Source organism: Mobula hypostoma, chromosome 11, assembly GCF_963921235.1.
Source record: "Mobula hypostoma chromosome 11, sMobHyp1.1, whole genome shotgun sequence".
NCBI lineage: Eukaryota > Metazoa > Chordata > Chondrichthyes > Myliobatiformes > Myliobatidae > Mobula > Mobula hypostoma.
The window spans coordinates 66,502,563-66,516,922 of NC_086107.1; the positions used below are offsets into that span (position 1 = coordinate 66,502,563).

Sequence of the window (14,360 nt, forward strand, 5' to 3'; positions counted from 1 at the left end):
CTTGCACTTGCCCTAGCTGTCCTACAATCAAGATTCTTCAAGCAGCAATTCCCTTTGCAAGTTCTCTACAGTTACGATCCCAGGGGAAATTATTGACTAGAATCTTAACTGAACCTACTGCCACTCAGTTAGCAATCTGCTGGTTGCCTATCAGCCACAATCTTTAACACTGTGCTGTAAGACCAAGTCAGAAACTGGATGTCCCACACATACTGATTGCCCAAAGCATGTTCACTGGCCACAAGACCAAGTCAGAAGTGTAATGGTACATTCTACAGCTGCCTGGATGAACATAGCTCCAAACACTTCTGAAGGAGCTTCACATTTTTCATGCTTTTAACCTCTCATTGCCGTCGGTACAATCTATGCAAAGCACCAGTATAATTTGAGAAAGTTTCTTCAGTACATCATTCAAATCCTAATGTTACCATAAGGCAAACAAGATAATGGTACACCACCAATTTTCTCTCCAAGCCATTCAGATTCTTTGAATAAAAAAATATCGGACTGTACAAAAGTCTGAGGCACACATATATAGCTAGAGTGCCTAAGACTTTTGCACAGTACTGTATTTGTCAATATGAGTTTGTAAATCTGGTGAGAACAAAGGATGTTGGGAATGGTGCCACAGGAGGGGTGTATGACTAGTGGCAGAGAAGGAGTGCCAGGGGCAGGGGGTGGCACAAGTGCAGACACAGGCAGCCCTGAGACCACAGGCAAAGTAATTTCATTCCAAACAATTGGTTTATTGATCATTACAGAATGCCTCTCTGGTGCTTCTTGATCCCTTGCCTCTCGCTGTGCCTTTTCCCAACCATGATTCCCCTTTCCCTGCCCCCTTCCCACTCTCAGTCCACAATAGAGACCCAGACCAGCATCAGATTTATCATCACTCATATATATCATGATTTTTTTTTTTGCAGCAGTACATTGCAATACATATAATTACTACAGTACTATGCAAAAGTCTTCTGCACCCTAGCTCTATATATAAAAACAAGAAACTGCTGGAGAAACTCAGTGGGTCAGACAGCATCTGTGAAGAGAAATGGACAATTGAAGTTTTTGGTTAAGACCCCTCATCTGGCATATAATGTGGTGGTGCTGCTTTGGGCATCACAATTTTAATGGAACTCCGGGAAGAACTCCCTTGCTTCAGTGTGAAGTGGTCCAACGGGATCTTTTATTTCTAGTGGAGAGGACAGAAGGGCCCTGGGCTTATTATCTCATCCTCAAGACAGCACCTCTGATGACAGCTGCACTGCTTGAGAATATTGGCCTGGCTACGTCTGCTGTGGAATTTGAACTCGCAAATGGTATGTTCAAATGCTGCAGCTGACACCTGCAAAAGCCTGTTGGGGAAAGGAAATGAGAAGATCATGGCTGAGGTGCAAACAGCAGACTGCCAAATGAGTGGTTATAACAAGATCCTATCATACTTTTAATCTATCCAGCATCTCAGAAGCCATATAAATAATAATTCACGTTGTCCATACATAGACAGAATGGAGACAAATCTATCAAAATGGATACTAGTGATTAGTCTTGTTTTTTTAGATTTAGATTATGAGGACACTCAGTCCTCGTTTATTGTCATTTAGAAATGTATGCATTAAAAAATGATACAACGTTCCTCCAGAATTATATCAGAAGAAAACACAGGACAAACCAAGACTAAAACTGACAAAACCACATAATTATAACATATAGTTATAACAGTGAAAAGCAATACCATAATTCGATAAAGAGCAGACCATGGGCACGGTAAAAAAAAGTCTCAAAGTCCCGATAGACTCATCATCTCATGCAGGCGGCAGAAGGGAGAAACTCTCCCTGCCATGAACCTCCAAGCGCCGCCAACTTGCCGATGCAGCACCATTGGAAGCACCTGACCGCAGCGGACTCTGAGTCCGTCCAAAAACTTCAAGCCTCCAACCAGCCTCTCCGAGCACCATCCTCTGCCGAGCACTTCAACCCCGCCCCGGCTGCCAAGCAACAAGCAAAGCCGAGGAGTCGGGGCCTTCTCCTCCAGACATTCTGGACCACACAGCAGCAGCGGCAGTGAAGCAGGCATTTCAGAAGTTTCACCAGATGTTCCTCCGTGCTCTCACGTCTGTCTCCATCAAATCAGGATTGTGCACGGCACCCTACTTGACAGATAACAGACATCACCACCGGAGTGGCCACTGCGTCACGCCACCATCTTCTCCTCCTCCTCCTCCTTGCTCATGTCTGAGCGAACATGACAAAGCCTAGCAGAGGTTAAAGTAATCAACAGAATCATGCCACAACTTCCCAGACCTCATAAAGTTGTCCTGAATGAAGGCTATCTTCCACCCATATAATCTGAGGAAGTCTTCATACAATTCTCAGACTCTTGTAAGGGCTCTAGATTATTAATTCTTCCTTTTGGTCCTTAATGAGAGCACAATTTTGTATTCACAATTCAGCTGCCTCACACATATGCAATGCAAAACAGGCCGAGTTCACACACACTGCCCAATTGGCACAATAACGCGTAGTCAGTGCATTATGTGCCTATGTATCAAGACAGCACAATTCACACCTGTACCTGTGCACAATTCACATTCATACCTTTGCATTTCAGAGAAATAAATGAGCAGTCAATGAAAACTTAAAAAATGGAAAAGAAAATCAGCACACACTAGAAATCTGAAGTCCAAAAAAACCCCCAGAAAATGATGATAATACTTGTCAGGTCAGGCCACATCTGTGGGAACAGAAACAGAGTCAAAATTTTAGGTCAGAGTCCCTTCTTAAAAACTAAAGAGGACACAAAAGAAGCTTGTTAAGGGGTGTGTGTGTGTGAGAGAGAAAGAGAGAGAGAGAATGTCTCCAATAAGGTGACTCAGAGATAAACTCATCCATAAGGCCAGTGATGTTGTGGGGATGGAACTGGACTCTCCGACGGTGGTGTCTCCAAAGGGAATGCTGTCTAAGTTGCATGCCATCTTGGACAATGTCTCCCATCCACTACATAATGGACTGGTTGGGCACAGGAGTACATTCAGCCAGAGACTCATTCCACCGAGATGCAACACAGAGTGTCATAGGAAGTCATTCCAGACTGTGGCCATCAAATTTTACAACTCCTCCCTTGGAGGGTCAGACACGCTGAGCCAATAGGCTGGTCCTGGACTTATTTCCTAGCATAATTTACATATTACTTTTGAACTATTTATGGTTTTATTACTATTTATTATTTATGGTGCAACTGTAACGAAAACCAATTTCCCCCAGGATCAATAACGTACGACTATGACTATGACTATGACTAAACTGAAAACAAGTTTATCTGTTGAGTGTATGAACCAGGATTTTTGCACATACTGTATGTTGAAGTTCTAAGCTGAGTCAAGCCAAATTTTGATGGTATGAGACAGGAGTTTGCAAAGGTTGATTGTGGGCAAAAAGACCACAAGCTAGTGGGAGGCTTTTGAAGGTCAGACAGTGAGAGCTCAAGGTCTCCACGTTTTGTAGGGTTCCCAACCTGGAGTCCAAGGATACTTTGCTTAGTGGTTTTGGTCCATGGCATAAAAAAAAGTTAGGAACCCCTGTGTTAGAGGGAAGTGTCAGGCTGGTAGTAGTAAGGATCCCTACATGGTGAGGTACTTTGAAACTCTAGTCAGGAAAATGAAAGAAGCATGGGTCAGGTACAGGTAGCTGGCATTAAGTGAACTTATGGAGGAATATAAGGAATGCAGTAGGGAACTCGTGAAGAAAATCAAGGCGGGCAAAAAATGGACTTGAGATAACTTTGGCAAAGGTTAAGGAAAGTCTGAAACAAAAATTGCCAGTATATTAAGGTAAAAAGAGTAACTAAAGAGCAAATAGTACCCCTCAAAGACCAAAGACCAAAGGAGACCCCTTTATGTGGGACCACAGGACATGGACAAGGTATCTTACAAATACTTTTCCTCTGCTTTTTTTTACATGAAGAAGACATGAAGACTTCAGTAGACTTCAGTGGATGTTTTAAGAGGTTTGAAGGTAGACAAATCTCCAGGACCTGACCAGGTATATCCAAGAACATGTGGGAGGCTAGAGAAGAACCTGTGGGAGCATTGGCTTGGATATCAGCCATGGGTGGGGTGTCAGTAAACTGGAGGGTAATGAATGTTGTGCCTTTATTTAAGAAGGGCAGCAAAGAAATATGTAGGAACTATAAGTAGTAAGTCTAACATCTGTGGTCAGTAAACTACTGGAGAAGGTACTGAGGCATAAGATGAATGCACATTTGCAAAGAAAGGCATTTGATCAAAGGTAGACAGCATGGCTTTGTGCATGGGAATTCACGTCTTAAGAATGTGATTGAGTTTTTGATGTGGTGACCAAGAAAGCTGATGAGGGCAGGGCAGTGGACATAGATTATATGGTCTTCAGCAAGGACCCTCTGTTAAGGTTGGACATGGTAGACTGTTCGGGAGGGTTAGATCGCACAGAATTCAGGAAAGGCTGGCTAAATGATTATACAATTGGCTTGGTGGTAGAAAGGAGGGGGTGATGATGGAAGGCTATTTCTCAGATTGGAGACCCATGACTAGTGGTATGCCTCTGGGCTTGGTGCCGGGCTCATTGTAGGTCATCTGTATCAATGATTTAGATAAGAATGTACAAGGCATGGTTAGTAGATCTGCACATGACACTTACGTAGGTGGTATAGTAGAAATTGAAGAAGGTTGTCAAAAATTACAAGGTGATCTTGATCAGCTGAGTAAGTGGCTGAGGACTGGCAAATGGACTTTAATTATGATAAGTGAAAGATGTTGCATTTTGGAAAGTGAAATCCAGGTACAACGCTCACAGTGAACAGCAGAGTGTTGTAAAACAGGGGGACCTTGGACTATAAGATAATTCATTAAAAGTGGAGTCGTACATAGACAAGGTGGTGAAGAAGGCTTTTAGCACACTGGCCAACATAAATCAGGGTATTTAGTACAGAAGTTGGAAGATCATGGGGTAACACTAATGAGGCTATGCTTGGAGTACTGTGTTCAGTTTTGGTCATACAGCTATAGGAAAGTTGTTATTAAACTGGAAAGACCACTGAAAAGGTTTACTAGGATGCTGTTAGTAGTTGAGGGACCACATTACAGGCAAAGGTTGGACAAGCTAGGACTTAGAGCATAGGAGACTGATTGGTACTATTACAGAGATGTATAAAACCACATGAGGGGCACAGACAGAGTGAATGCACACCGTCATTTTCCCCAGAGTTGGAGAATCAACTACTAGAGGGCATAGATTTTAGGTGAGGGGAAAAATTTAAGAAGAATTTGAGGGCAACTTTTTTTTTATATACAGAAGGCGGTGTCTATGTGGAATGAGCTGCCAGAGGAAGTGGTTGAGGCAAATACAATAACAACTTTTAAAAGACATTTGGACAGGCACATGGATTGGAAAGGCTTAAAAGGTTATGAGCCAAAAGCTGGAATATGGGATTATCCTGAATAAATCATCTCTTTCGATAAGGACCAGTTGGGCCGGAGAGCCTGGTTCCATGCTATAAACTCTATAGAAATGTATGTTTATAAAAAACAATTACGAGAATATGAACTTCATGGTATTTTCATTGCCTCAGAACGACAGCAAAACACTGGATTTCTGGGTCAATCCCTGGAATAATCTGTGAGAGCAAGCAGGTGCGATGATTTAAAAAGGTTTCTAGCTGTATTGACCAATGTTCTCTACATTAAACAAATTACCAAATTATTCATATCTTACTGCTTATTTTGTTCTTGCTGTGTACAACAGTAGGTGCTTCACTTGCTTTCAAAACAACCAACTTCACATCACAGTAACTCAGCATATCTACAGCTCCTTATGATTTAGCAATGTATGTGATTAAAGCATAAGTATGAACCTTTCTCATCAAGGACAAGGAGCTTGTAGCTGGTTGTTATTAGTCAGTTCCACGTCTTTATGTTTGAAAGTTGGATGATTCTAGTACCGAATCCTTATATCCTAAATGTAGCATCGAACAAGAAAGCCTATTACAAATTGGTGAGCACAGTAAATATGATCCCAAAGTTCGCTTTTCCATTGGGAAATGGGCTTTATGTTATTTTTCATTCCAAGGAGTATGATTTAGACGAGACAGCACTCATACACCTGTAAGCTGACTATGGGCTTCAGAATTACAATAACCTCAGAGCTTTCCTTTAAATATTACAATCAGATCAGAAAGCTAGCCAGAATCCACTGGTCACTATGCCAACCAGCTCAGGCATGGAACTGAAAATGGGGCAGTTGGATGTGCAAGTTAAACTGCACCTTTAAATGATGTGTTGCATTGATTGCATCACAATATACTTCCCATAAGAGCAACTACGCAGCTTCTGTAAATTCAGAGTATGTTTATTTATTATCACAGTATCTGTGCAGTATACAATCCTGAAATTCGCCTTCCCACAGATAACCACAAAAGAAAGGAAACCCTGGAACCCACTCAAAGAGAAACATCAAACCCCCGTCACACAAAGGACAAATGGCAGGAAACAACGAGTGAGAAACAGAGAACGTAGAACAGCAAACCACAAGACATCAAAACAGTCCAGGAATATTCAAACACGAGAGAGTCTGCAGATGCTGGGAATTCAAGCAACACACACAAAATGCTGGTGGAACGCAGCAGGCCAGGCAGCATTTCATAGGAAGAAGTACAGTTGACGTTTCGGGTTGAGACCCTTCGTCAGGACTAACAGAGAAAAGAGATAGTAAGAGATTTGAAAGTGGGAGGAAGAGGTTGAGACCCAAAATAATAGGAGAAGATAGGAGGGGGTGGGATGAAGCCAAGACCTGGGAAGTTGATTAGCAAAAGGGATACAAGGCTGGAGAAGGGGGAGTATCATGGAACGGAAGACCTTGGAAGAAATTTCCCTCTCACAATAACTCCTTGCCTGTTCTCCATCTTCCTCCGGTGCTCCCCTCCCCCTTTCTTTCTTCCAAGGCCCTCCGTCCCATGATCCTCCCCCTTCTCCAGCCTTGTATCCCTTTTGTCAATCAACTTTCCAGTCCTTAGCTCCATCCCTCCACCTCCTATCTTCCCCTATCATTTCGGGTCTCCCTCTCCCCCTCCCACTTCCAAATCTCTTACTATCTCTTTTTTCCGTTAGTCCTGACGAAGGGTCTCGACCCGAAAAGTCGACTGTACTTCTTCCTATAGATGCTGCCTGGCTTTCTGCGTTCACCAGCATTTTGTGTGTGCTTCAGGAATATTCAGTTCAATTCAATCTAGTTCCGAGTCATTCGTTGACTTACAGACTGAGAGACAGTCTGCTCTGATCAAATTTGCAGAAAATTGCAACAAAAAGGGAACAACCATAAAGCAGAAAGACATCACAACATGAACTACAGAGTCCAATCCACAAACCACCTCGATTAAACCTTGCCCAAGACCCAGTGTCCATGTCTCTCACCACTCCGCTCACCAACAATTCTAATGCTTCTACATATTTAACTCACAAATAAACCTTTCACACTATCGACTCCATTAAAAACCTCTCAGTCTCCTGACCCTTGACCTAATTAACCACCATTCCTCTTTTCACTAACTATCCATTGCATCTATCATTTACAATAAATCAAAGGTCTAATCCATCTAATGTTTAAGCTTTTAATTTTTAATGTATGAAAATAGATGGCATTCTATCAAGAATTAGGAGTTACGTTCAGTGGCCTCTAATGGCTGACAGTACAGATGGAAGTATTCTAACTAGACTGGAATAAAATAAAATATGTGTGCATCCCCGCTCCTAAAATATTTCCAGAAATACACATCCCGCATGACATAAATAAACAAAGGCATTTAGCAACATGTGAATGCTAGTGATGATAGTTTCCATGATCGCATCCAAAGTCAGAACTGTTTGAAGATGCTGACGTCAAGGCTCATAAAACATAGATGAAAACTCAAGCAAAAAGCTTAAATTAACAAAATGCCATCCAGGAAGGAAATATTTCACTTAATAAGAGAGGGAAGAAAATGAAGGAGGAATTTAATAAAAGGAGACCCACTTTCTGTCTGATAAATGACTATTTCTCTTCGAAATCAGAACAAATGCCTATGATCCCTAATGAATGAAAGATAGAAATGAGATCAGACACAATAGCATCAATAGATTATTTGTCTATGAGGTCATAATAGCCTGAATTTCACTATCAGGAGTGAATGTTTTGGAATTACCCTCTCATAATAATCATTACTTTCTGCTGACACCTCAAGTGATTTCCAGTGTCCAGGAACAATAATGATGTAATGAAAGTGGAAACAGTTATGCTGAAAACAGTTATCCCGGAGGCAACAAATCAGGGAGTAAGTAATTTTGAACAAGTTTTTCAAATAACTTGCATAAATCCACAAAAAAGAAAGTGGTATGCAAATAAGAGTAAGATACTGTTGCAATTTTTTAATAACAAAAACAAGACAGAATTTGGAAGAAATGAAACTCATGGATAATATAATTTGTTCCAGAGGTGATCAGAAGTAATTTTTACTTGGGACACCAGTAAAGACTGTCACATCTCGCTTAGCTCTTTTGAAGGGTTTAGTAATGTGTTTAGTGTGTTTAAAAAAAAGCGAAGGGTTTCGTCAATTCAGTGCAAAAAGATCCCAATTAGCAATGATTTCAGCATCTTTTTCCAAGAAAGAGCTGGATGTCACTGTCAAGACTTCTGGATGTACTTTTACCTGCAGGAGTAGGCGTCAATTTTGGAGAAATGGTGATATATGTTGACATTTATTTCAATGTTGTAGCTGCCTTATCCAAGACATAGCGTTAAGGCAGATGGAGACCACCTGGGCCATCAGCTTAGTCACAGCTCTCAGATTGTTTTAGCATTTCAAGTATAATGTACATATTCCATCTCTTTTCACAACTATTACCCTTTCAGCCAGCGAATGCCAGATTATTTTGAAACATATTTTAACATGTGCTTATATTTGAAACATATTTTAACGTGCTTATATTTGATGTTTCCTTTTATGGCATTACACCCCGCTGACTCCAACATGTGCAGTTGAAGTAGTATTGTCATGGTAACTCTTTGATATCTTAGAAGTCTTCCATTATTAAATTCATTGCTGAGAACCAAGTGGGCTGTACAACTGTGCCAGAGTGAGTCATTGTTTTTAAAATCGCAAAATTTTCAAGTTAAAGTGGCCTCCAGAAAGCCCAACAAGACAAAATTTCAGCCATTTTTCCAAATCAATGAAAACCATATCTGAGTAATTCATGCAGTACTCAATAGTACAGATTTCCTTTGCGTAATGAGTGATATAAGGTTGGTCTTAAAATAACAAAATATATTTGGAGGGCAAGTGCTTCCGATCAGGTGCTCCATACCTCCCCAGTTCTTTTCATCTCGTATTTCTGTATTTGTTATCTGTTTCTTTAGCTTCTTACCACTTGTATTCATGGTGACTTTCAAATTCTAATACTTTCAAAGTGGATTTACTGGTAACAGTCTTAGCTTTATAACCCCTAGTTCTGGATTTTCATACCACTGGAAATATTTTCACTGCACCAGTAATGAACTGCCTAATGAATTTGTTGCTCACTGAGGAATTTCTACCTATTCCCTCAGTGTTTTCTCAGAGAGAAACATTTGTTTATCTTTGGATATTTAACCTCAGCGCCTCAAGATCATTAAGCTACCTGGAGAATTTGGCTTCAATTAATTCAATAATGGGCATGTATATTAAAAAAAAACAAAAGATATTGACAAGGCAGACACAAAGTGTGAGAGATTACAGTGAATCAGCATTCAAATGATAACTGGATGAAAGATAATTTACTGATGAGACTAATATTTGAGAGCAATAGCAGTTTAAACTGTAACAATATTTTAATTGAAAATTTCAGTAAATAAACATGGTTAATTTTAAGATTAGTTGTTAATTTTTGAGAGTTTTGAAAGGTATAACTACTTTTTAAATTGCAAATAATATTCAGTGTTAACATTAAGCAGAATTTAAAAATAAGACAAGTTAAATCAAAGTTCTAAGTACATTTATTATCAAAGTATGTATACATTATACAACCTTGAGATTTGTCTCCTAACAGGCAGCCACAAAACAAAGAAACCCCAAAAAATATGTTAAAAAAAGACTGTCAAACACCCTAATGTGCAGAGAGGGAAAAAATGCATAGCTTCAAGAGTTCAGGGAAATCTCAGATCCAGTTCCTTCACTTATTGCAAGGGACGATAAATGTGTGTCCGTTACAAAAGATACTGGTGACTGTACGGGATATCCTCCTTAATAAAGAAAGCATGTTAATGTACTGGAGACAGTCCAGACTCCAGAGGGTTCATGCTCTAAGGAAAGATCGGGTAGTCTCCTAGACCGTAGTAGAGAGGGAATGGATCTTGTTGAAACAAATAAGATCCCAAGGGGATATCAAGATACTTTCCTCTTGTGGGGGACTCTAGAAATAGGAGTCAGTATTAAAAATAAAGGATCACCCATTTAAAACAGATGGGATGACATTTTTTCCCTTTCATAGGGTTCAGAATTTTTGAAACTCTCTTCCTGAAACAGAAGTGAAACAGTCCTTGAGTACTTTTAAAGCAGAGGTAGACAGACTCCTGATGATCAAGGGGGTGAGAGGTTAGAAGGGTTGATGGGAAATAGCAGCGCAGGGTTGAGTAAGCTAGGAGACATATCCCAGCTCTTAATTTTAATGGTCATATGTTCCCAATTCTTTTCGTGATAAGACCCTTAACAGTGTTCATATGCAGAGGGATCTTGTGGTGTGTAGCTCTCTGAAAGTGGCATGCTTGTCTTGATTAGTTGAGAAGTGAGTTCAAATGTCAGGATGTTATTTTGTAGCTTTATATAACTCTAGTTACACCAAATCTGGAGTATTGCATTCAGTTCTAGTCACCTCATTATTGGAACGATGGGAAGGCTCTGGAGTGGGTGCAGAAGAGGTTCACCAGGATGCGGCCTGGATTACAATGCATGTGCTAGAAGGAGCAGGTGGACAAACACGGGTTGTCTTCTCCGGAGCAGTGGGGGCTAAGGAGAGACTTGGTAGAAGTTTGTGATCATGAGGGGCATAGGTAGAGCAGGCAGCCAATATGTTTCTCCCAGGGTTGCAATATCTAAGACCAAACAGCGTACATTTAAGGTCAGGACAGGTAAGTTCAAAGGAAAGGTTTGGGGCAATTTTTTTTACAACAGTGATGGAAGCCTGAAAAGCACTGCTTAGAGTCGTGGTGGAAGCTAATGTGACAGAGGCGTTCAAAAAGGCTCTTAGATTGGCACATGAAAATGCAGGAAAAGAAAGGATAAGGACATTGTGTAGTCAGAAGAGATTAGGTTAGTTGAGTATTAGTTAGTTTGGCACAACATTGTGGGATGAAGGGTATGTTCCCGTACTGTTCAATGTTCTAAGTTCTGACACTCAGCAGCATGTCTAGTATGAGTCAGATATGAGGTAACAGCAGGACTGATACTTCATGGATGATATATGGAGACAAGTACCTTTTGGATTGCCCTGGGTGTCTCTCCAATTGCACAAACATGAATCAGAATCAGAATCTGGTTTAATATCACCAGCACATGTCAAAAGATTTATTAGCTCTGTGGCAGCAGTACAATGGAATACATAATAATAGAGGAAAAACTGAATTACAATTAATATATATAATAGTTACATTAAATAAGCAGTGCAAAAAAATAGAAATAAAACAAAGTCGTGAGGTAGTGCTCATGGATTCATCGTCCATTCAGAAATTGGACAGCAGAGGAGAAGAAGCTGTTATTGAATCATAGAGTGTATGCCTTCAGGCTCCTGTACCTCCCTCCTGATGGCAACAATGAGAACAAGGCATGACCTAGGCGTTTGAGGACTTAATAATGGACCCTGTCTTTTTGAGGCACACTTCGGAGTCCAGTGCCCATGATGAAGCTGACTACATTTACAACTCCCTCCAATCCTGTGCAGCAGCCTCCCCATACCTGACAGAGATGAAACCAATCAGAATGCTCTCCATGGTACATCTGTAGAAATTTTTGAGTGTTTTTGGTGACATACCAAATCTTCTCAGTTCCAGTTTAAATCGTACTGCTATAAAGAGGTCATTTGAACTCTGGAAGTCAGTGAATTCGGTTCCTGCCTGTACCAGGATTTGCTGTGGCATGGAGTTACTTTTCTTCCTTCACTGTAATTGTTAATTATGTGCTACAAATAGAAATTTACATGGACATTTTGAAAATATGTATACGGGGGGTGATTGATAAGTTCGTGGCTTAAGGTAGAAGGAGTCAAATTCAGAAAACCTAGCACATTCATTTTTCAACAGTCCTCTCCTACATTTACACACTTAGTCCAGCAGTCGTGGAGCATACGGATCTTGGACCTCCAGAAAGTGTCCACAGCAGGGGTGATTGATAAGTTTGTGGCGTAAGGTAGAAGGTGATGAGTTATACAGCTCTCATTACATGCACATGCAGTTCAACTCTTTCAGTGATTATGCAGAAAGTTTGAAGTTAATAACTCATCAGGGGTGATTGATAAGTTTGTGGCCTAAGGTAGAAGGAGATGAGATCACCCATTTTGGCATTTCATGTTTCCTTCCAGTTTACAGCTGTGATTTCAACATTATACTTTAAGCAGATATTTAATTGACTGTTGGCTACTTTAGGAGGTCTTAAAGCTGTAAAAAGACAAGGCCTATAAATGCAACGTCTTACTTTTCTTTTATGTTTCAAAAAAGAAACAGAAGTTCAAAGTTTAGAGTAACCTACAGTAATGATTCAGGCATAGTTATTACTCCTCATATTATATATATAGGCATCCGTTAGTCTCATGAGACCATGGATTTGCGCCCTGGAAGGTTTCCAGGGCGCAGGCCTGGGCAAGGTTGCATGGAAGACCAGCAGTTGCCCATACTGCAAGTCTCCCCTCTCCACGCCGCCGATATTGTCCAAGGGAAGGGCATTAGGACCCATACAGCTTGGCACCAGTGTCGTCGCAGAGCAATGTGTGGTTAAGTGCCTTGCTCAAGGACACATGCGCTGCCTCAGCCAAGGCTCGAACTAACGATCTTCATATCACTAGATGAACGCCTTCACCACTTGGCCTCATATATGTCACCATATACGATAAGTATATTTCGAGGGGAGGAGAAGATGACGGCGCGACGCAGCGCGCACGGACGCTCCGAAATGATATCATATTTGTGAAGTAGGATGCCGAGCACAATCCTGATTTGATGGAGACAGCCGTGAGAAGCACGGAGGAACATCTGGAGAAACTTCTGAAATGCCCGCTTCGCTGCCGCTGCTACTGTGCAATCGAGAATCTCCAGAGGGGAAGGCCTAAAATCCTCAGCTTTGCCTATTGCTTGTTGCCAGGACCGGGCTCAAAGCACTCGGCAGAAATGGTGCTCGGTGCTCAGTGTCGGAGGGCTGGTCGGAGGCTCGAAGTTTTTGGACGGACTCAAGAGTCAGCTATGGTTGGGTGCTTCCAGGGTGCTGCTTCGGCAAGTTTGCGGCGCTGGAAGCTCATGGCAGGGAGAGAGTTCCTCTTCTTTCTACCGTCTGCGTGAGATAATGGGACTTTCCAGAGACTTTGAGACTTTTTTTTTACCATGCCCATGGTCTGTTCTTTATTAAATTACGGTATTGCTTTGCACTGTTGTAACTATATATTATAATTATGTGTTTTTTGTCAGTTTTTCAGTCTTGGTTTGTCTTGTGTTTCTGTGATATCATTCTGGAGGAACATTGTATCATTTCTTAATGCATGCATTACTAAGTGACAATAAAAGAGGACTGCGTGTCCTCATAATCTAATCTAATCTAATCTAATATACAACCAAAATCCATTTTTTGCAGGGATTTACAGTAGATCGACGAATCAATGAAAGACCACACCCAACAGGACAAACAACCAATATTCAGACTGTACAAGTACAAAACCAAATAAATAAATAAATAATCAGTTTCAAGTACCTGAGATGAAGAGTCCTTGAAAGTGAGTCCATGAGTTCCGGGAACAATTCAGTGATGAGGCGAGAGAAGTTCAGTGAAATTATCCCCAACAGTTCAAGAACCTGATGTTTGAGAGGTAATAACTGATCCTGAACCTAGTGTCCTGAGGCTCCTATAGCTACAAGACTGCGAGACCATAAGACCATAAGATATTGGAGCAGGATTAGGCCATTTGGCCCATCAAGTCTGTTCTGCCATTTCATCATGGCTGATCCATTTCCTCTCAACCCCAATCTCCTGCCTTCTCCCCATATCCCTTCAATGCTTGGCTATTCAAGAATCTATCAACCTCTGTGTTAAATATACCCAAATAGATGCCCTCCACAGTTGCCTGTGG

General features: G+C 41.1%; 1 protein-coding gene across 1 annotated transcript in view; it reads right to left on the minus strand.

The window, feature by feature from the left end:
- Window positions 1-14,360, minus strand: part of creb3l1 (cAMP responsive element binding protein 3-like 1) — a 188,075-nt gene that overhangs the window by 95,815 nt on the left and 77,900 nt on the right. The window lies entirely within an intron of this gene.